The sequence below is a fragment of the Protopterus annectens genome, chromosome 13.part0 (genome assembly GCF_019279795.1).
Source record: "Protopterus annectens isolate FY-2018-M chromosome 13.part0, PAN1.0, whole genome shotgun sequence".
NCBI classification, from domain to species: domain Eukaryota; kingdom Metazoa; phylum Chordata; order Ceratodontiformes; family Protopteridae; genus Protopterus; species Protopterus annectens.
Window position 1 is genome coordinate 33448491 of NC_056747.1, and position 24897 is coordinate 33473387.

The 24897-nt window shown below is 39.6% G+C and overlaps 1 protein-coding gene across 1 annotated transcript in view; it reads right to left on the minus strand.

Moving 5' to 3' along the window:
• The window catches only part of CREB3L3 (cAMP responsive element binding protein 3 like 3), a 916737-nt gene that overhangs the window by 582067 nt on the left and 309773 nt on the right, over positions 1 to 24897 (minus strand). The gene's annotated exons all lie outside the window — the stretch shown is intronic.

Genomic DNA, 24897 nt, shown 5'->3' on the forward strand with positions numbered 1-24897 from the left:
ACATAATACAATGTAACATACATAGCGCTGATAGTCAGGACATACTACAATGTAACATATGTAGCTCTAGCTAACTGTCAGGACATAACACAATGTAACATATATAGCTCTGGCTAACTGTCAGGACATACAATGTAACATATATAGCTCTGGCTAACTGTCAGGGCATACAATGTATCATACATAGCTCTGGGTAATTGTCAAGACATTACACAATGTAACATATGTAGCTTTGGCTAATTGTCAGGACATAACACAATGTAACATATCTAGCTTTCCTGTCAGGACCTAACACAATCTAACATAGGTAGCTATGTCTGTCAGGACATAACACAATGTAACATATGTAGCTCTGGCTGTCAGGACATAATACCATGTAACATACGTAGCTCTGGCTTACTGTCAGAATATAATACAATGGAACATATGTAGCTCTGGCTACCTCTCAGGATATACAATGTAACATACCTAGCTCTGGCGGACTGTCAAGACATATCACAATGTAACATATGTAGCTCTGGTTGTCAGAACATAACACAATGTAACACCAAAGATTATGGGATTTTGTTAGGAATGTTACATCTAAATAAATCCCATTCCTGCCACACCACATTCTCCAGAGACCTCAACCTCATTACCACAATCAAAAGAACATGCTGGAGGGAAAGGTTCATAACCCAGAGACTGCACATGCTATGGAATGGACTTCCTATACATTTCAAACAGAGCACCTCACTGCCCTTCTTCAAGAGAAATCTTGATGAGTGGATAGGAAATAGAAAATTCACTCTGGGGATCACTCCAGTGGCTCTAGTCAACAGAGGCACTGGAAACTAAGGCTAGGTAGCATAATTCCAGGGAAATGCTATCAGCTAGGCTTGTAAAGGCCCCAGGGCATTAGCCCAGAACACACCTATGAACGTATACATAGCTCTTGCTAACTGTCAGAACATAATACAATGTAACATCCGTAGCTCTGGCTAACTGTCAGGACACAACACAATGTCACATATGTAGCTCTGGCTAACTTTCAGGACATAACAGAATGTCACATATGTAGCTCTGGTTAACTGTCAGGACATAACAGAATTCTCATACGTAGCTCTGGCTAACTGTCAGGAAATAATACAATGTAACATACATAACTCTGGCTATCATTCAGGACAAAACACAATGTAACATACGTAGCTCTGCCTATCAAGACATAAAACAATGTAACATACGTAGCTCTGGCTATCAGGACATATAACAATGTAACATAAATAGTTCTGGCTAACTGTCAGGACATAACACAATGTCAAATATGGAGCTCTGGCTTTCAGGACATAACACTATGTTACATATGCAGCTGTAGCTAACTGTCAGGACATAACATAATGTAACATATGTAGCTTTGGCTAACTGGCAGGATATAACACAATGTAACATATGTAGCTCTGGCTGTCAGGACATAATACAATGTAACATACTTAACTCTGGCTAACTGTCAAGACAAAATACAATGTAACATGCAGCTCTGGCTAACTGTCAGGACATAACACAATGTAACATATGTAGCTCTGGCTGTCAGGGCATAACAGAATGTAACATACGTAGCTCTGGCTGTCAGGAAATACAATGTAACGTACGTAGCTTTGGCTGTCAGGACATAACACAATGTAACATATGTAGCTCTGGCTGTCAGGACATAATACAATGTAATATATGAAGCTCTGGCTAACTGTCAGGACATAACACAATGGAGCACATGCAGACTTGGCTGGCAGGAGATAACACAATGTAACATATGTAGCTCTGGCTGTCAGGACATAATACAATGTAACATACGTACCTCTGGCTAACTGTCATGACATACAATGTAACATAAGTAGCTCTGGGTAACTGTCAGGACATAACACAATGTAACATATGTTGCTATAGCTAACTGTCAGATAATAATAGAATGTAACATAAGTAGCTCTGGCTAACTGTCAAGACATAATACACTGTAATATATGTAGCTCAGGCTAACTGTCAGGACATAACAAAATGTAACATATGTAGCTCTAGCTGTCAGGACATCATACAATGTAACATACATAGCTCTGACTAACTGTCAGGACATAAAATGCAACATATGTAGCTCTGGCTAACTGCCAAGACATAACACAATGTAACATATGTAGCTCTGGCTGTCAGGTCATAACACAGTGTAACATACGTACCTTTTGCTAAGTGTCAGGACATAATACAATGTAACATACGTAGCTCTGACTGTCAAGACATAGCATAATGCCAAATACGTAGCTCTGGCTAACTGTCAGGACATAACACAATGTAACATATGTAGCTTTGGCTAACAGTCAGTCCATAGAATGTAACATACGTAGCTCTAGCTAACTGTCAGGACATAGCACAATGTAACATACATAGCTGTTGCTAACTGTCAGGAAATAACACAATGTCTAGTCAACTGTCAGGGCATAAGACAATGAAACATACATAGCTCTGGGAAACTGTCAGGACATAATACAATGCAACATATGTAGCTCTGGCTAAATGTCATGACATAACACAATGTAACATACGTAGCTCGGACTGTCAGGACATACAATGTAATATATGTAGCTCAGGCTAACTGTCAGGACATAACACAATGTAACATATGTAGCTTTGGAAAATTGTCAGGACATAACACAATGTAACATACGTAGCTCCAGCTGTCAGGACATAATACATGTAACATACGTAGCTCTGGCTAACTGTCAGGACATAACACAATGTAACATATGCAGCTTTGCCTAACTGTCAGGACATATTAGATTATGCCATATGTAGGTCTGGCAGGACATAATACAATGTAACATGCTTAGCTCTGCCTAACTGTCAAAACATAATACAATGTAACATATGTAGCTCTGGCTAACTCTCAGGATATACAATGTAACATACATAGCTCTGGCTGACTGGCAAGAAATAACACAATGTAACATATTTAGCTCTCGCTGTCAGGACATAACACAATGTAACACTAAAGATTTCTGAATTTTGTTAGAAATGCTACATCTAAATAAATCCCAATCCCCCCACACCACATTCTCCAGACACCGCAACCTCATTACCACAATCAACAGAACATGCTGGAGGGACAGTTTCATAACCCAGAGACTGCCCATGCTACAGAATAGACATCCCATACATGTCAAACAGAGCACCTCACTGGCCTCCTTCAAGAGAAATCTTGATGAGTGGATGGGAAATAGAAAATTCCCTCTGGGAATCACTCCAGTGGCTCTAGTTGACACAGGCTCTGGAAACTAAGTTCAGGTGACATGATGCCAGGGTAATCCTATGGGCTAGCCTTGTAAAGGCTTCAGGGCCATTAACCTAGTACACACCTATAAACCTATGAACCTATATGTAGCTCTCGCTAACTGTAAGGACATAACAAAATGTAACATATGTAGCTCTAGCTGTCAGGACATACAATGTAACATATGTAGCTTTGGCTGTCAGGACATAATACACTGTAACATATGTAGCTCTCGCTAACTGTAAGGACATAACAAAATGTAACATATGTAGCTCTAGCTGTCAGGACATCATACAATGTAAAATACATAGCTCTGACTAACTGTCAGGACATAAAATGCAACATATGTAGCTCTGGCTAACTGCCAAGACATAACACAATGTAACATATGTAGCTCTGGCTGTCAGGTCATAACACAGTGTAACATACGTATCTTTTGCTAAGTGTCAGGACATAATACAATGTAACATACGTAGCTCTGACTCAAGACATAGCATAATGCCAAATACGTAGCTCTGGCTAACTGTCAGGACATAACACAATGTAACATATGTAGCCCTGCCTGTCAGGCCATAGAATGTAACATACGTAGCTCTAGCTAACTGTCAGGACATAGCACAATGTAACATACATAGCTGTTGCTAACTGTCAGGAAATAACACAATGTCTAGTCAACTGTCAGGGCATAAGACAATGAAACATACATAGCTCTGGGAAACTGTCAGGACATAATACAATGCAACATATGTAGCTCTGGCTAAATGTCATGACATAACACAATGTAACATACGTAGCTCGGGCTGTCAGGACATACAATGTAATATACGTAGCTCAGGCTAACTGTCAGGACATAACACAATGTAACATATGTAGCTTTGGAAAATTGTCAGGACATAACACAATGTAAGATACGTAGCTCTAGCTGTCAGGACATAATACATGTAACATATGTAGCTCTGGCTAACTGTCAGGACATAACACAATGTAACATATATAGCTCTGGCTAACTGTCAGGACATACAATGTAACATACATAGCTCTGGGTAATTGTCAAGACATTACACAATGTAACATATGTAGCGCTGGCTGTCAGGACATAACACAATGTAACATACATAGTGCTGGCTTACTGTCAGAACATAATGCAATGTAACATATGTAGCTCTGGCTAAGTCTCAGGATATACAATGTAACATAAATAGCTCTCGCTGACTGGCAAAACATAACACAATGTAACATATGTAGCTCTCGCTGTCTGGACATAACACAAAGGAACACTAAAGATTTCTGAATTTTATTAGGAATGCTACATCCCAATCCCTCCACACCATATTCTTTAGAGACCGTAACCTCATTACCACAATCAACAGAACATACTGGAGGGACAGGTTCATAACCCAGAGACTGCCCATGCAACGGAATAGACATCCAATACATGTCAAACAGAGCACCTCACTGGCCTCCTTCAAGAGAAATCTCGATGAGTGGATGGGAAATAGAAAATTCACTCTGGGATTCACTCCAGTGGCTTTAGTTGACAGAGGCTCTGGAAACTAAGGTCAGGTGGCATGACGCCAGAGTAATCCTATGGGCTAGGCATGTAAAGGCTCCAGGACCATTAAGCTAGTACACACCTATAAACCTATGAACCTATACGTAGCTCTTGCTAACTGTCAGGACATAATACAATGTAACATACATAGCTCTTGCTAACTGTCAAGACATAACACAATGTCTCATACGTAGCTCGGGCTGTCAGGACATAACATAATGTTACATAAGTAGCTCTGGCTAACTCTCATGACATAATACAATGTAACATATGTAGCTCTGGCTAACTCTCAGGACATAGAATGTCACATATGTAGCTCTGGTTAACTGTCAGGACATAGAATGTCACATATGTTGCTTTGGCTAACTGTCAGGACATAACACAATGTAACATACGTAACTCTGGCTAACATTCAGGACATACAATGTAACAAATAGTTCTGGCTAATAGGACATAACACAATGTAACATAAGTAGCTCTGGCAAACTGTCAGGACATAACACAATGTCACATATGTAGCTATGGCTAAATGTCAGAACATAATACAATGCAACATATGTAGCTCTGGCTAACTGTAAAAACAAGATACAATGTAGTATACGTAGCTCTGGCTGTCAGGACATAACACAATGTAACATATGCAGCTTTGGCTAACTGTCAGGACATAACACAATGTAACATACGTAGCTTTGGCTGTCAGGACATAACACAATGTAACATATGCAGCTCTGGCTGTCAGGACATAATACAATGTAACATACGTAGCTCTGGCTAACTGTCAGGACATACAATGTAACATATGTAGCTCTGGCTGTCAGGACATAATACACTGTAACATATGTAGCTCTCGCTAACTGTAAGGACATAACAAAATGTAACATATGTAGCTCTAGCTGTCAGGACATCATACAATGTAAAATACATAGCTCTGACTAACTGTCAGGACATAAAATGCAACATATGTAGCTCTGGCTAACTGCCAAGACATAACACAATGTAACATATGTAGCTCTGGCTGTCAGGTCATAACACAGTGTAACATACGTACCTTTTGCTAAGTGTCAGGACATAATACAATGTAACATACGTAGCTCTGACTCAAGACATAGCATAATGCCAAATACGTAGCTCTGGCTAACTGTCAGGACATAACACAATGTAACATATGTAGCTTTGGCTAACAGTCAGGACATAACACAATGTAACATATGTAGCCCTGCCTGTCAGGCCATAGAATGTAACATACGTAGCTCTAGCTAACTGTCAGGACATAGCACAATGTAACATACATAGCTGTTGCTAACTGTCAGGAAATAACACAATGTCTAGTCAACTGTCAGGGCATAAGACAATGAAACATACATAGCTCTGGGAAACTGTCAGGACATAATACAATGTAACATACGTAGCTCTGGCTAAATGTCATGACATAACACAATGTAACATACATAACTCGGGCTGTCAGGACATACAATGTAATATATGTAGCTCAGGCTAACTGTAAGGACATAACACAATGTCACATATGGAGCTATGGCTAATTGTCACAATATAATACAATGCAACATATGTAGCTGTGGCTAACTGCCAGGACACAATACAATGTAGTATAAATAGCTCTGGCTGTCAGGACATAACACAATGTAACATATATAGCTTTGGCTAACTGTCAGGACATAACACAATGTAATATATACAGCTTTGCCTAACTGTCAGGACAACTGTCAGGACATAATACAATGTAACATATGTAGCTCTGGATAACTGTCAGGATATACAATGCAACATACGTAGCTCTGGCTGACATAACACAATGTAACATATTTAGCTCTCACTGTCAGGACATAACACAATGTAACACTAAAGATTTCTGAATTTTTGTTAGAAATGCTACAAAGCTAACTGTCAGGACATAATACAATGTAACATATGAAGCTATTGCTAACTGTCAGGATGCAAGACAATGTCACATACGTAGCTCTGGCTGTCAGGGTATAACACAATGTCACATATGCAGCTCTGGCTAACTGTCAGGACATAATACAATGTAACATACGAAGCTCTTGCTAACTGTCAGGATGTAACACAAAGTCTCATACGTAGCTCTGGCTGTCAGGACATAACACAATGTCACATATGTAGCTCTGGCTAACTGTCAGGACATAATACAATGTAACATATGTAGCTCTGGCTATCTCAGGACATAACAGAATGTCACATATGTAGCTCTGGTTAACTGTCAGGACACAGAATGTCACATATGTTGCTCTGGATAACTATCAGGACATAACACAATGTAACATACGTAGCTCTGGCTGTCAGGACAATGTAACATATGTAGCTTTGGCTAACTGTGAGGACATAACACAATGTAACATACATAGCACTGGCTTACTGTCAGAACATAATGCAATGTAACATATGTAGCTCTGGCTAACTCTCAGGATATACAATGTAACATAAATAGCTCTGGCTGACTGGCAAAACATAACACAATGTAACATATGTAGCTCTCGCTGTCTGGACATAACACAAAGGAACACTAAAGATTTCTGAATTTTATTAGGAATGCTACATCTAAAAAAATCCCAATCCCTCCACACCACATTCTTTAGAGACTGCAACCTCATTACCACAATCAACAGAACATACTGGAGGGACAGGTTCATAACCCAGAGACTGCCCATGCAACGGAATAGACATCCCATACATGTCAAACAGAGCACCTCACTGGCCTCCTTCAAGAGAAATCTTGATGAGTGGATGGGAAATAGAAAATTCACTCTGGGAATCACTCCAGTGGCTTTAGTTGACAGAGGTTCTGGAAACTAAGGTCAGGTGGCATGATGCCAGGGTAATCCTATGGGTTACGCTTGTAAAGGCTCCAGGGCCATTAGCCTAGTACAAACCTATGAACCTATATGTAGCTCTTGCTAACTGTCAGGACATAATACAATGTAGCATACGTAGCTCTTGCTAACTGTCAGGACGTAACACAATGTCTCATACATAGCTCGGGCTGTCAGGACATAACATAATGTCACATACGTAACTCTGGCTAACTGCAGGACATAATACAATGTAACATATGTAGCTCTGGCTAACTCTCAGGACATAGAATGTCACATATGTAGCTCTGGTTAACTGTCAGGACATAAAATGTCACATATGTTGCTTTGGCTAACTGTCAGGACATAACACAATGTAACATACGTAACTCTGGCTAACATTCAGGACATAACACAATGTAACATAAATAGTTCTGGCTGTCAGGACATAACACAATGTAACATGAGTAGCTCTGGCTAATTGTCAGGACATAACACAATGTCACATATGGAGCTATGGCTAATTGTCAGAACATAATACAATGCAACATATGTAGCTCTGGCTAACTGCCAGGACATAATACAATGTAGTATACATAGCTCTGGCTGTCAGGACATAACACAATGTAACATATATAGCTTTGGCTAACTGTCAGGACATAACACAATGTAATATACGTAGCTCAGGCTAACAGTCAGGACATAATAGAATGTAACATACATAGCTCTGGCTAACTGTCAGGACATACAATGTACCATATGTAGCTTTGGCTGTCAGGACATAATACAATGTAACATATGTAGCTCTCGCTAACTGTCAGGACATAACACAATGTAACATATGTAGCTCTGGCTATCAGGACATAACACAATGTAACATATGTAGCCTCTGGCTAACTGTTAGGACATAATACTATGTAATATATGTAGCTCTGGCTAACTTACATGACATAATACAATGTAATATACATAGCTCTGACTGTCAGGACATACACAATGTAGCATATGTAGCTCTGGCTGTCAGGACATAACTCAATGTAACATATGTAGCTTTGGCTAACTATCAGGACATAACACAATGTAACATACATAGCTCTGGCTGTCAGGACATAATGCAATGTAACATATGTAGCTCTGACTAACTGTCAGGACATAACACAATGTAACATACATAGCTCTGGCTGTCAGGACATAACACAATGTAACATATGTAGCTCTGGCTGTCAGGACATAACGCAATGTAACATACACAGCTATGGCTAACTGTCAGGACATAACTCAGTGCAACATATGTAGCTCTGGCTAACTGACAAGACATAACACAATGTAACATATGTTGTTCTTGGTAACTGTCAGGACATGATACAATGTAAAATAAGTAGCTCTGACAAACTGTCAGGACATAACACAATGTCACATACATAGCTCTGGCTGTCAGGACATAACACAATGTAACATATGTAGCTTTGGCTAAAAATGAATGACGAAACCAATAAAACACCAACGAGGAACCTTGTTCTGCAGGAAATACGCACAGCAAATGCTAAAAAGTCTTAACGCTTTATTTAGTCCACAAGTAAGAGCGTTTTCGCCACGGAACACCGTGGCTTCATCAGAGAATAAAGAAATCAAAAAAGTTATACAATATATACTAAACTAAAACAGGAAATGACATCAATGTATATCCTCTAATGCCGCAACAAAATTGTTATATAAAATAGTACATAAAATTATAAAATTATGCCCTATGTGCATACAGTGCAATACAGAACATAAACATTTCGTCTTTAAACTAAATAGAAAATTGTAATTAAACAGACTCAACCAAGATGTGTAAAACCACATATAATAAACAGTTTGTTATATGGGATACAAATAAAGAAATATATATAATATAGACAACATACAGTGTGTCCACACAAAGCGACTACATAAATTCTAAGTAGTAACAAAAAGAAATGTGTGTGCATTTTTTATGTATGTTCCTCAATTATATGTGTTATTTTTCTATTCTAATATACATAGATACCTTGGAAAACTGCCTAAATAAATAAGTAAACACTAAAGGTAACTAACATTTTCTCCCAGTATGATCTAATCTAAAATTATCTAAGATAGCTTCTCAGTTTTAGGACCGGGGCGATGTTACAATTACCATTGAGGCCAGGGTAGTTAAATGCATCCAGGCGTAGTTGCCACTCTAACTCCCTATTCTCCAGAATCAAGGAGAAAGGTCCTCCCCTTGGTCTTATGGGTACGTGGTCTATGGCCATGAACATAAAACTATGCCCTGGGTTCAAAACTATATGCTTAGCTAAGGCATTATCCTCTCTGTTGTTCCTAATTGCATATAGATGCTCATACATTCTATCCCGTAACCGTCTGTCAGTTTTCCCAATATAGAACCCCTGACAGCAGTTACACCTGGCAATATAAACAACAGATCTGGACTCGCAGTTCAGGGGCAACCTAATAACGTACTTAGTGTGCCTTACCCAAAAGGACTCACCTACACAGACATTGATACAAAATTTACAGAATCCACATCTTGACATTCCTTTCCTTTTATAGAAAGTCCCATCATGTGTATCTCTCTGTAGGAGTTCTTTAAGGTTGTTGGACCTACTAAAAATGAATCTGGGTTCCACCCCTAGTTTTTCAGCTAGGAAACCATTAGAAGAAATGAGATACCAATTTTTTCTAATGATATCCAAAATACCTTGAGTATTCATACTGAAGGTAGTAACGAAACTCAACGAGAAATTACATTTAGGTCTAACAGGTACACATGTAGGATTCACTCCAGTCTTGTCAGGGCTCCTATCCTGCCCTAAACTAACACCAAGACTGTCAAGTGCTGCGTTTTGCTGGAACAGTAAGGGTTTATAAAAACCTTTTATCCTTTTTGCAGTAACTTCCTCAATAAGTTCCACCAACAAGTCATCAGGGTATCCCCTGTTGGTAAACATTTCCTTAAGGAGTGTACATTCCTTGGTAAAGTCCAATAAAGTACTGCACATTCTTCCTGCCCTCACCAGCTGGCCCTTAACAATGGACCTTTTTTGTTTGTATGGATGGAAGCTGGTGAAGTGCAGGAAAGAATTGCAGTACGTGGGCTTCCTGTACACCGTGGAAGTAAACATCTTATTTGTGGTGTCTTTCACTAATTTTACATCAAGATAATCTATCTCATCAACTGAAAATCTGAATGTAAATTTCAAAAATTCAGTTGAAAGATTTAAAGTCTCCACAAGTTCCATTGCTTGCGCTTCCGAGCCCCTGAACAGTAAAAACATATCGTCCAGGAACCGGGTATAGAATGTAACAAGATTACTGTTTCCAAGAATCCTATTAACAATATTTGCCTCCCAATAACCCATCACATAGTTTGCTACCCCCGCACCGCAGGGGGAGCCCATGGCCACTCCACGTTTCTGCAAAAAGAAATCACCATTAAAGGAGAAATAGTTACTAGTCAACACAATGTCCAGTAACTCAGTGACTAAGTCGACCTCTAATTTAGAGGCGCCAAAATTTTCCAACATAGAGCCAATCCACTCCACTGCCTCCAAATGGGGAATGGAGGTATATAGATCAATAACGTCAATGGTCAACAAGTTGTTATCGTCATGGTATGGTACAAAGTTGATGTTATCAAGGAATGTCCATGAGTCCCTACATATACTAGGGATACTTTTAATGTACTTATCTAGTATCTGAGTAATAAGTTTTGAACATGGATAAGTTATGGACGACCTCCCATCAATTAGTGCCCTCATAGGTGGGTCACTAATACTCTTGTGTATTTTAGGGATGCCAAACATGACGGGTATCTTTGAACAAGATATATCGATGTAATTGTACATATTCATGTCAATTTTACCCGTCAACAGGAGATCCCTAAAATAACCCCTAATCCTCTGAATGCTGCCATTGACTTCGCTCTTTGAAGAAGCTATGTAGGCATCGCTTTCTAATAATGATGCCATCTTCTCATTTAGGCAGTTTTCCAAGGTATCTATGTATATTAGAATAGAAAAATAACACATATAATTGAGGAACATACATAAAAAATGCACACACATTCCTTTTTGTTACTACTTAGAATTTATGTAGTCGCTTTGTGTGGACACACTGTATGTTGTCTATATTATATATATTTCTTTATTTGTATCCCATATAACAAACTGTTTTTTATATGTGGTTTTACACATCTTGGTTGAGTCTGTTTAATTACAATTTTCTATTTAGTTTAAAGATGAAATGTTTATGTTCTGTATTGCACTGTATGCACATAGGGCATAATTTTATAATTTTATGTACTATTTTATATAACAATTTTGTTGCGGCATTAGAGGATATACATTGATGTCATTTCCTGTTTTAGTTTAGTATATATTGTATAACTTTTTTGACTTCTTTATTCTCTGATGAAGCCACGGTGTTCCGTGGCGAAAACGCTCTTACTTGTGGACTAAATAAAGCGTTAAGACTTTGTAGCATTTGCTGTGCGTATTTCCTGCAGAACAAGGTTCCTCGTTGGTGTTTTATGTAGCTTTGGCTGTCAGGACATAACACAAAGTAACATACATAGCTCTGGCTGTCAGGACATAATACAATGTAACATCCATAGCTCTGCCTAACTGATAGGACATAACAGAATGTCACATATGTAGCTCTGGCTAACTGTCAGGACATAACACAATGTAACATATGTAACTCTGGCTAACTGTCAGGAGATAACACAATGTAACATATGTAGCTTTGGCTGTCAGGATATAATGTAATGTAACATACATAGCTCTGGCTAACTGTCAAGACATAACACAATGTAACATATGTAGCTAGGGCTGTCAGAACATAACACACTGTCACATACATAGCTCTGGTTAACTGTCAGGACATAATACAATGTAACATTCGTAGCTCTGACTAACTGTCAGGGCATAACAGAATGTCACATATGTAGCTCTGGCTGTCAGGACATAACACAATGTAACATACGTAGCTAGGGCTATCAGAACATAACACAATGTCACATACATAGCTCTGGCTAACTGTCAGGACATAATGCAATTTAACATATTTAGGTCTGGCTAACTGTCAGGACAAAATACAATGTAACATATATAGCTCTGGCTAACTCTCAGGACATAACAGAATGTCACATATGTAGCTCTGGTTAACTGTCAGGACATAGAATGTCACATATGTTGCTGTGGATAACTGTCAGGACATAACACAATGTAACATACATACCTCTGGCTGTGAGGACATAACACAATGTAACATAAGTAGCTCTGGCTAACTGTCAGGACATAACACAATGTCACATATGGAGCTATGGCTAATTGTCAGAACATAATAAAATGCAACATATGTAGTTCTGGCTAACTGCCAGGACATAATACAATGTAGTATACGTAGCTCTGGTTGTCAGGACATAACACAATGTAAAATATATAGCTTTGGCTAACTGTCAGGACATAACACAATGTAATATATGTAGCTCTCGCTAACAGTCAGGATATAATACATTCTAATATACATAGCTCTGGCTAACTGTCAGGACATACAATGTAACATATGCAGCTTTGGCTGTCAGGACATAACACAATGTAACATATGTAGCTCTGACTGTCAGGACATAATACAATGTAACATATGTAGCTCTGGCTAACTGTCAGGATATAACACAATGTAACATACGTAGCTCTGGCTGTCAGTACATAACACAATGCAACATACACAGCTCTGGCTGTCAGGACATACAATGTAACATATGTAGCTTTGGCTATCAGGACTTACAATGTAACATATGTAGCTCTGGCTAACTGTCATGACATAATACAATGTAATATACGTAGCTCTGGCTGTCAGGACATAATGAAATGTAACATATATAGTTCTGGGTGTCAGAAAATAACACAATGTAACATATGTAGCTTTGGCAAATTGTCAGGGTATAACACAATGTAACATACTTAGCTCTTGCTAACTGTCAGGGCATAATACAATGTAACATATGTAGCTCTGGCTAACTGTCAGGACATACCAGAATGTCAAATAAGTAGCTCTGGCTAACTGTCAGGACATAACACAATGTAACATATGTAACTCTGTCTAACTGTCAGGACATGACACAATGTAACACAAGTAGCTCTGGCTGTCAGGACATAACACAATGTAACATACGTATCTCTGGCTAACTGTCAGGACACAGCACAATGTAACATATGTAGCTTTGGTTAACTGTCAGGACATAGAATGTCACATATGTTGCTCTGGCTAACTGTCAGGACATAACACAATGCAACATATGTAGCTTTCCTAACTGTCAGGACATAACAGAATGTCACATATGTAGCTCTGGCTAACTGTCAGGACATAACGGAATGTCAAATAAGTAGCTCTGGCTAACTGTCAGGACATAACACAATGCAAAATACGTAACTCTACCTAACTGGCAGGGCATAACACAGTGTAACATAAGTAGCTCTGGTTGTCAGGACATAACACAATGTAACATATGTAGCTCTGGCTAACTCTCAGGACATAACAGAATGTCACATATGTAGCTCTGGTTAACTGTCAGGACATAGAATATCACATATGTTGCTCTGGCTGCTAGGACATAACACAATGTAACATATGTAGCTTTCCTGTCAGGACATAACACAATGTAACATACGTAGCTCTGGCTGTCAGGACAATGTAACATATGTAGTTTTGGCTAACTGTGAGGACATAACATAATGTAACATACATAGCACTGACTTACTGTCAGAACATAATGCAATGTAACATATGTAGCTCTGGCTAACTCTCAGGATATACAATGTAACATACATAGCTCTGACTGACTGGCAAGACATAACACAATGTAACATATGTAGCTCTCGCTGTCAGGACATAAGACAATGTAGCACTAAAGTTTTCTGAATTTTGTTAGCAATGCTACATCTAAAAAAATCCCAATCCCTTCACACTACATTCTTTAGAGACCACAACCTCATTACCACAATCAACAGAACATGCTGGAGGGACGGGCTCATAACCCAGAGACTGCCCATGCTACGGAATCGACATCCCATACATGTCAAACAGAGCACCACCTCACTGGTCTCCTTCAAGAAAAATCTTGATGAGTGGATAGGAAATAGAAAATTCACTCTGGGAATCACTCCAGTGGCTTTAGTCGAAAGAGGCTCTGGAAACTAAGGTCAGGTGGCATGATGCCAGGGTAATCCTATGGGCTAGGCTTGTAAAGGCTCCAGGGCCATTAGCCTAGTACATACCTATGAACCTATACTTAGCTCTTGCTGTCAGGACATAATACAATGTAACATACATAGCTCTTGCTAACTGTCAGGACATAACACAATGTCTCATACTTAGCTCGGGCTGTCAGGACATAACACAATGTCACATACGTAGCTCTGGCTAACTGTCAGGACATAATACAATGTAACATATGTATGTCTGGCTAACTGTCAAGACATAATACAATGTAAAATATGTAGCTCTGGCTAACTCTCATGACATAACAGAATGTTGCATATTTAGCTCTGGTTAACTGTCAGGACATAGAATGTCACATATGTTGCTCTGGCTAACTGTCAGGACATAACACAATGTAACATACGTAACTCTGGCTAACATTTAGGACATAACACAATGTGACATACATAACTCTGGCTGTCAGGACATAACACAATGTAACATAAGTAGCTCTGGCTAATTGTCAGGACATAATATAATACAACATATGTACCTCTGGCTAACTGCCAGGACATAATACAATGAAGTATACATAGCTCTGGCTGTCAGGACATAACACAATGTAACATATATAGCTTTGGCTAACTGTCAGGACATAACACAATGTAATATACATAGCTCTGGCTAACAGTCAGGACATAATAGAATATAACATATGTAGCTCTGGCAAATGTCAGGACATACAATGTAACATATGTAGCTTTGGCTGTCAGGACATAATACAATGTAACATATGTAACTCTGGCTGCCCTGGCATAATACAATGTAACATATGTAGCTCTGGCTAACTGTCAGGATATAACACAAGGTAAAATACGTAGCTCTGGCCGTCAGGACATAACACAATGTAACATACTTAGCTCTGCCTAACTGTCAGGACATAACAAAATGTCACATATGTAGCTCTGGCTAACTGTCAGGACATAACACAATGTAACATACATAACTCTGGCTAACTTTTAGGACATAACACAATATAACATACATAGCTCTGGCTAACTGTAATGGCATAACACAATGTAACATATGTAGCTTTGGCTTTCAGGACATGATGCAATGCAACATACATAGCTCTGGCTAACTGTCAAGACATAACACAATGTAACATATGTAGCTCTGGCTAACTGTCAGGATATAACATAATGTAACATACGTAGCTCTGGCTGTCAGGATATAACACAATGCCACATATGTAACTCTGGCTGTCAGGACATAACACAATTTAACATATGTAGCTCTGGCTAATTGTGAGGACATAATACAATGTAACATATGTAGCTCTTGCTAACTGTCACAACATAATACAATGTAATATACAAAGCTCTGACTTTCAGGACATAACACAATGTAACATGTAGCTTTGGCTAACTGTCAGGAGATACAATGTAACATACATAGCTCTGGCTAACAGTCAGGACATAACACAGTGTAACATACATAGTTCTGGCTGTCAGGACATACAATGTAAAATATGTAGCTTTGGCTAACTGTCAGGATATAACACAATGTAACATACGTAGCTCTGGCTGTCAGGACATAATGCAATGTAACATTTGTAGCTCTGGCTCTCAGGACATAACACAATGTAACATACGTAGCTCTGGCTGTCAGGACGTAACACAATGTAAGATATGTAGCTCTGGGTAACTGTCAGGACATACAATGTAACATACATAGCTCTGGCTAATTGGACATACAATGTAACATATGTAGCTCTGGCTGTCAGGGCATAACACAATGTAACATATGTAGTTCTGGCTGTCAGAACATAACACAAAGTAACATATGTAGCTTTGGCAAATTGTCAGGGCATAACACAATGTAACACACATAGCTCTGCTAACTGTCAGGACATAATACAATGTAATATATGTAGCTCTGCTTAACTGTCAGGACATAACAGAATGTCACATATGTAGCTATGGCTAAATGTCAGGACATAACGGAATGTCAAATAAGTAGCTCTGGCTAACTGTGAGGACATAACACAATGTAACATAAGTAGCTCTGGCTGTCAGGACATAACACAATGTAACATACGCATCTCTCGCTAACTGTCAGGACATAACAGAATGTCACATATGGATCTCCGGCTAACTGTCAGGACATAACATAATGTCACATATGTAGCTCTAGCTGTCAGGACATAACACAATGTAACATACGTAACTCTGGCTAACTGTCAGGACATAACACAATGTAACATACATAGCTCTGACTAACTGTCAGGACATAAATTGTAACATATGTAGCTCTGGCTAACTTGTTTGTCTTTCGGCTTTTTCCCAGTAAGGGGTCACCACAGTGGAACTCTGGTCCACTAATGATTGGCAGTAGATTTTTTTATGAAACGCCGAGGTGCCAGCTTGACACACAGCCGTCAACGAAGGCATGCCCATTTATGCACACATGTCTTTCGAATGCTACCCAACCGTGGGGAGGACATGCAGACTCCACATAGAAGGCACTCCCAAGCCAAGCTGAGAATCGAACGGGAGAACCTCTTGCTGGGAGGTAACAATGCTCCCGCTGTACCACCATCGAAAATGGCTAGCTCTGGCTAACTGTCAGGACATAATACAATGTAACATACGTAGAAACAAGTCCAACTGGCAATACATTGAATACACAGGAAAATGATGTCCAAGATGTAAAATCAACCAGGTTTATTGGACAACGCACAAATACAGCTATGGTCAGTTCACCAATGACCTAGGTTTCGTCTTCAAACACTGACTTCATCAGATTGGTGAACCAGTATTGAACAATTTATATAACACCTAATTAAAAACTAATTGGTACTTTAATACACTTCATTAAATTACATAATTAATACCAACATAAAAAACAAAAAAAAAAAACACAAAAAAAACACAAAAAAACAAAAAAACACAAAAAAACACACTACCTGTGAACACTAATTATACGAAAAAAAGCCACAATATCATATAAAATGTGAAATATGAATAATATTATATTACCCGAAGGTAAACCACATGAAAAATGAATGTAATGTATTACTATTCCAACAGTTATTGTAAATTTCGAAACTAAAAATTAATGAACTATGAATTGTAAAAATGTATGAGTATACGAACATGTCTAACAGAAATAAGTGTATGTGTATGTATTAAGTGTAAAATAATGAACTAATAAATGTATACCTAATTGTCATAATACTAATGATAATGAAATCCACATTGACCCACATCATGTTGGAAAATAATTCATTAAAAACAAGTCTACATAGTAACATGTGAAACAGTCACATATATTAAAAATTTAACAAAACAATCCACTGAACATATATACACTGATAATCTATTTAACTAAAATGTGTATGTATGCTAAAATTGTTAACCACAAATATGTTTAATTCTAAGCCATGGCTTGATGGAAAGATATTCATTTAGACCTGGGAATGTACAAGCGTCTAATCTTATTTGCCATGCTAATTCACTCATATCCAAGTGATACCAGGTGATCCTACCCTGTTGATCATGAATCACATGGTGTATAATACAAAATTTAAACTTGTGATTGTTGTTATCCAACACATGTCTTGCTAAGGCATTAGTGTTTTTTTTAATGTTGTATATCAAGGATATGCTCCTTAATCCTATCTGTAAAAGGTCTACATGTCTTTCCCACATAAAATGCCTTGCAATCTTGGCACTTAGCTAGGTACACCACATTCTTGGTGTGGCAATCATAATGCCCACCAATAGAAATACCAGAATTGTTAAACACTAATTTTTGTCCTGTTGTCAAAATATGTGTGCAAGTTGTGCACCTGCCACATTTGAAATTACCCAATGCTTTTTTCCCCAAATTAGGGTAATGGACTGTACTTTTTTCAAAGATGTCTTTAAATGACATGTCTTTTTTGAAAACAAACTTGAGTTTTTGAGTGAAAAGTGTATTTAAGTCCCTACTTTTTTGAAATATTTCCCAATACTTTTTAATTGTCTTTATTACAAATTCTGTATCTCCATTGTAAGTTAGAATATATAAAATGGTATCACTGTCAAAGGTTGATCTACCATCACAACCTAAACAAAACCCAAACTTGTCAATATCATATTTTAATATTGATGGCATCACTTTACTTTCTCTCTTATGTTGGATTTCCTTACGTAAATCTGCACATAACTGGACCGGATACCCTCTGTTAAGAAACAAACCTGTAATAAAATCCAATTCTACATGGAAGTCACTATCCTCACTGACCATGCGTGCTGCCCTAACCATCTGCCCCTTAACAATTGCCCTCTTTTGATGGTTAGGGTGCCAATTGTCATAGTGCAGATATGAATTTGAGAATGTAGCCTTTCTATAGATGTTAGATCTCATCAAGCCTGTAGAGTGATCGTATGTCAACTTGACATCCAAAAATTCTATGGACGTGTCATTGATTTCATGGGTGAAATCTAAAAACCAGACCGTGTTGTTAATATACTGTATAAAGGTATCTAACAAGAGTCTATCACCTACCCATACAATAAAGATATCATCCAAAAATCTGGCTGTCAGGACATAACACAATGTAACATACATAGCTCTGGCTAACTGTCTGTCTGTCTGTCTGTCAGGACATAACACAATGTAACATACATAGCTCTGGCTGTCAGGACATACAATGTAACATATGTAGCTTTGGTTGTCATGACATAGCACAATGTGACATACGTAGCTCTGACTGTCAGGACATAACACAATGTAACATATGTAGCGTTGGCTAACTGTCAGGAAATTAAATGTAACACATGTAGCTCTGGCTAACAGAACATAACGCAATGTAACATATGTAACTCTGGCTGTCATTACATAACACAATGTAACATAAGTAGCTCTGGCTGTCAAGACATAACACAATGTAACATATGTAGCTTTGGTTGTCATGACATAACACAATGTGACATATGTAGCTCTGACTGTCAGGGCATAACACAATGTAACATATGTAGCTCTGGCTAACTGTCAGGACATAATACAATGTAACATATGTAGCTCTGGCTAACTGTCAGAATGTAACAGAATATCACATATGTAGCTCTAGCTGTCAGGACATAGACTGTCACATATGTAGCTCTGGCTGTCAGGACATAGCACAATGTAACATACATAACTCAGGGCTAACTGTCAGGACATAACACAATGTAACATACATCGCTTTTGCTAACTGTCAGGACATAAAATGTAACATATTTACCTTTGGCTGTCAGGACATAGCACAATGTAACATGCGAAGCTCTGGCTAACTGTCAGATCATAATACAATGTAACATATGTAGCTCTGGCTAACTGTCAGGACATGATACAATGTAATATATGTAGCTCTGGCTAACTGTCACATCATAACACAATGTAACATATGTAGCTTTGGCTATCTGTCATGACATAATACAATGTGACATACATAGTGTTGGCTGTTAGAACATAGTACAATATAATATACATAGCTCTGGCTAACTGTCAAGACATAATACAATGCAACATATGTAGCTCTGGCTGTCAGGACATAACACAATGCAACATACATAGCTCTTGCTAACTGTCAGGGTGTAACATGATGTAACATACTTAGCTCTGGATAACTGTCAGGACATAATACAATGTAACATACGTAGCTCTGGCTGTCAGGACATAACACAATGCCACATACATAGCTCTGGCTGTTGGGATATAACACAATGTAACATATGTAGCTCTGGCTGTCAGGACATAACACAATGTAACATATGTAGCTCTGGCTAACTGTCACAACATAATACAATGTAATATACATAGCTCTGGCTGTCAGGACATAACGCAATGCAAAATATGTAGCTTTGGCTAACTGTCAGGACATACAATGTAACATACGTAGCTCTGGCTAACAGGACATAACACAATGTAACATACGTAGCTCTGGCTGTCAGGACATAACACAATGTAACATATGCAGCTTTGCCTAACTGTCAGGACATATCACAATGTAACATACGTAGCTCTGGCAATCAGGACATAATACAATATAACATACGTAGCTCTGGCTAACTGTCAGGACATAACATAATGTAACATACATAGCTCTGGCTGTCAGGACATAACACAATATAACATATATAGCGCTGTCTAACTGTCAAGACATACAATGTAACATATATAGCGCTGGCTGTCAGGACATAACACAGTGTAACATACGCAGCTCTGGCTAACTGTCAGGACATAATACAATGTAACATACGTAGATCTGGCTGTCAGGACATAATACAATGTAACATATGTAGTAGCTGTGGCTAACTGTCAGGACATAACAGAATGTCACATATGTCACTCTGGCTAACTGTCAGACATAACAGAATGTCACATAAGTAGCTCTGGCTAACTGTCAGAACATAACACAATGTAACATATGTAACTCTGCCTAACTGTCAGGACATAACACAATGTAACATAAGTAGCTCTGGTTGTCAGGACATAACACAATGTAACATACGTATCTCTGGCTAACTGTCAGGACATAACACAATGTAACATATGTAGTTCTGGCTAACTGTTAGGACATAACAAAATGCAACATAAGTAGCTCTGGCTAACTGTCAGGACATAACACAATGTAAAATATGCAGCTTTGGCTAACTGTTGGGGGCTCTGTAGTTACCGTAAGTGTGAATGTATATTAAAACATTAATAAATATGGGGAGATCAGAGGTGCTGCTGACCAAAGGTGTTTACAGACTTGTATAGCAGAACTAGCACACTCAGCTCATAGCCATGTGAACAGTCAGTGCATGTGTGCATGTGTATGTTTAATGCTCTTGTGCATGTGTATCTAGGTGTCTACACATGTGTTTAATGCTCTTGTACATGTGTATCTAGGTCTGTACAGTTGTGTGTTTAATGCTCTTGTACATGTGTATCTAGGTGTGTACATGTGTGTGTATAATTCTCTTGTACATGTGTACCTAGGTGTGTACATGTGTGTGTTTAATTCTCTTGTACATGTGTATCTAGATATAGGGACATCCATATAAGCAGAGGTGATGGCTTAATAACATAATGCTTCAATTTTACATGTAATGGCAGACAAGACAATAGGCCTCTAGCAAAAAATCTGAGATAGTGCCCCTTTAATGCATTTCACATTCTACACTCTCCCATCTTTAGCTAATCATGTATCTGTCCCAGGTCTACCTCAATGTCTTTGTACATTATTTTTGCTCCACCCTTTCCTATAGTCTACTCCATGGGTTCATACTGCACTCTGTGAACAAGTACTTCTGCAGTTCCAATGTACAGTTGCTCTCTGAAATACACTACCCATGCCCTGTGCTATCCTTTTTGTTCAGAATGACCACTTCCCATCCCCAGGACATGTTGCCGAGTGCACATATCTTGTCCCAATGTATCTCTTCTAATCACTTATGAAAAGAGTTCTTGACCCTATCATTTTTAATTACCTTTCACATACACTCTCTTCATGTCTTTCCTTCTGACTTCTTGCAACTTGCTATCCCACTGATTTTACGGCCTCCACAGCTGCACACCCTACTTAAAGTATGGCCTGACCAAGGCTCCTAAAATGACAGCATTACCACTTTGCTTCTGGAATCTACCTCCTAGGATATACTCCTTTTCTGCTTGCTGATAATACTGCCCTCTGTTTTTGCTCTGCTGATCAAGTTTAGGTATGTTTAACACCCTTAGATCCTTTATTTGATTTGCTTTCCATAGTAGAGCACTGACCTCTATGGATCTTTTTCAGAGTTTTTTCTGCTTTGTTATCACCAGTTGCACTCCATCCAGCTGATACTTCATGCTAAGGACACTGCAGCCCACATACAGGATACTATATTTATCTGCAGTGAATCTCAGCCACTTCCTTTTTACATACACAGCCATTCTTTCCTAATCTTTTTTAAACTCTCTCTCACCCCATCTTCCTCTGCATTTACCCCCTGTGTATCAATAGAGAGACAGATTCTGCTGTCCATGGCTTTAAATATGTATGAAAGAAGCATACTGAAGAGTACTGGACTAAGGATGATCCCCTGTGGTTCTCAACTGGTCACTTTTTTGATTCTCATCAGAACCCTTTGTGATATAACATTCAGTCATGCAGCTGTTCACTGTTCTCCATTCTGTCCATTTCCTTGGTCTTGAATAGAGTGCACACCTCATCTACTTTTCCTAACATCCATCTGTGTAGCTTTGAGTCAAAAGCTCTGATGGTGTCCAGCAATATGCTGCCTGCTAGATCTCTTCTGTCATGTTGTCCTGCAACCCTCTCAGAAAACTGAATCAGGTTTGACTTCATCTTATCCTGGCCTATAGCCTTTTCTGGTTGTTGTCTTGGAGACTGCTGCTCCCTAAGAAAGAAACAACCTTCATTTCAGGATTCTCTCCTTGACTTTCCCCACCACTGCTTTTAGGATAAAGAGCCTGCATTTCTTTGGCTTTTTCCTGACTTTCCCAGCCTAAATCAGTGGTGCTGCACATTCAGCCCTCGACTGTCTAAGGTGCAGTGACAGTGACAATAATGCATTTTACATCTGCATGGAGAACAGGACCCCACGGTACTTCGACCTCCTTCTTGGAAAGTAGGTCATCGAGTCCCTTTGCCTCCTCCATTTACAAAGCAACTTCTCTTCTAAGTTCATGCATCTCTAACCTGACACTACCTTCCTGCATTCCACCTGTGCTCTACCTGTACCCCAGCATGGCACACCTTCCCGCATTCCATCTGTGCTCTACCTGTACCCCAGCATGGCACACCTTCCTGCACTCCACCTTTGCTCTACCTATACCCCAGCATGGCACACCTTCCTGCATTCCACCTGTGCTCTACCTGTACCCCAGCATGGCACACCTTCCTGCATTCCATCTGTGCTCTACCTGTACCCTAGCATGGCACACCTTCCTGCATTCCATCTGTGCTCTACCTGTACCCCAGCATGGCATACCTTCCCGCATTCCACCTGTGCTCTACCTGTACCCCAGCATGGCACACCTTCCTGCATTCCACCTGTGCTCTACCTGTACCCCAGCATGGCACACCTTCCTGCATTCCACCTGTGCTCTACTTGTACCCCAGCATGGCACACCTTCCTGCATTCCACCTGTGCTCTACCTGTACCCCAGCATGGCACACCTTCCTGCATTCCACCTGTGCTCTACCTGTACCCCAGCATGGCACACCTTCCGGCATTCCACCTGTGCTCTACCTGTACCCCAGCATGGCACAACTTCCTGCATTCCACCTGTGCTCTACCTGTACCCCAGCATGGCACAACTTCATGCATTCCACCTGTGCTCTACCTGTACCCCAGCATGGCACACCTTCCTGCATTCCACCTGTGCTCTACCTATACCCCAGCATGGCACACCTTCCTGCATTCCACCTGTGCTCTACCTGTACCCCAGCATGGTACACCTTCCTGCATTCCACCTGTGCTCTACCTGTACCCGAGCATGGCACACCTTCCTGCATTCCACCTGTGCTCAACCTGCACCCCAGCATGGCACACCTTCCTGCATTCCACCTGTGCTCTACCTGTACCCCAGCATGGCACACCTTCCTGCATTCCACCTGTGCTCTACCTGTACCCCAGCATGGCATACTCTCCTGTATTCCACCTATGCTCTACCTGTACCCCAGCATGGCACACCTTCCTGAATACCACCTGTGCTCTACCTGTGCCGCAGCATCGCACACCTTCCTGCATTCAACCTGTGCTCTACCTGTACCCCAGAATGGCACACCTTCCTGCATTCCACCTGTGTTCTATCTGTACCCCAGCATGGCACACCTTCCTGCATTCCACATGTGCTCTACCTGTACCTCAGCATGGCACACCTTCCTACATTCCACCTGTGCTCTACCTGTACCCCAGCATGGCACACCTTCCTGCATTCCACCTGTGCTCTACCTGTACCCCAGCATGCCACACCTTCCTGCA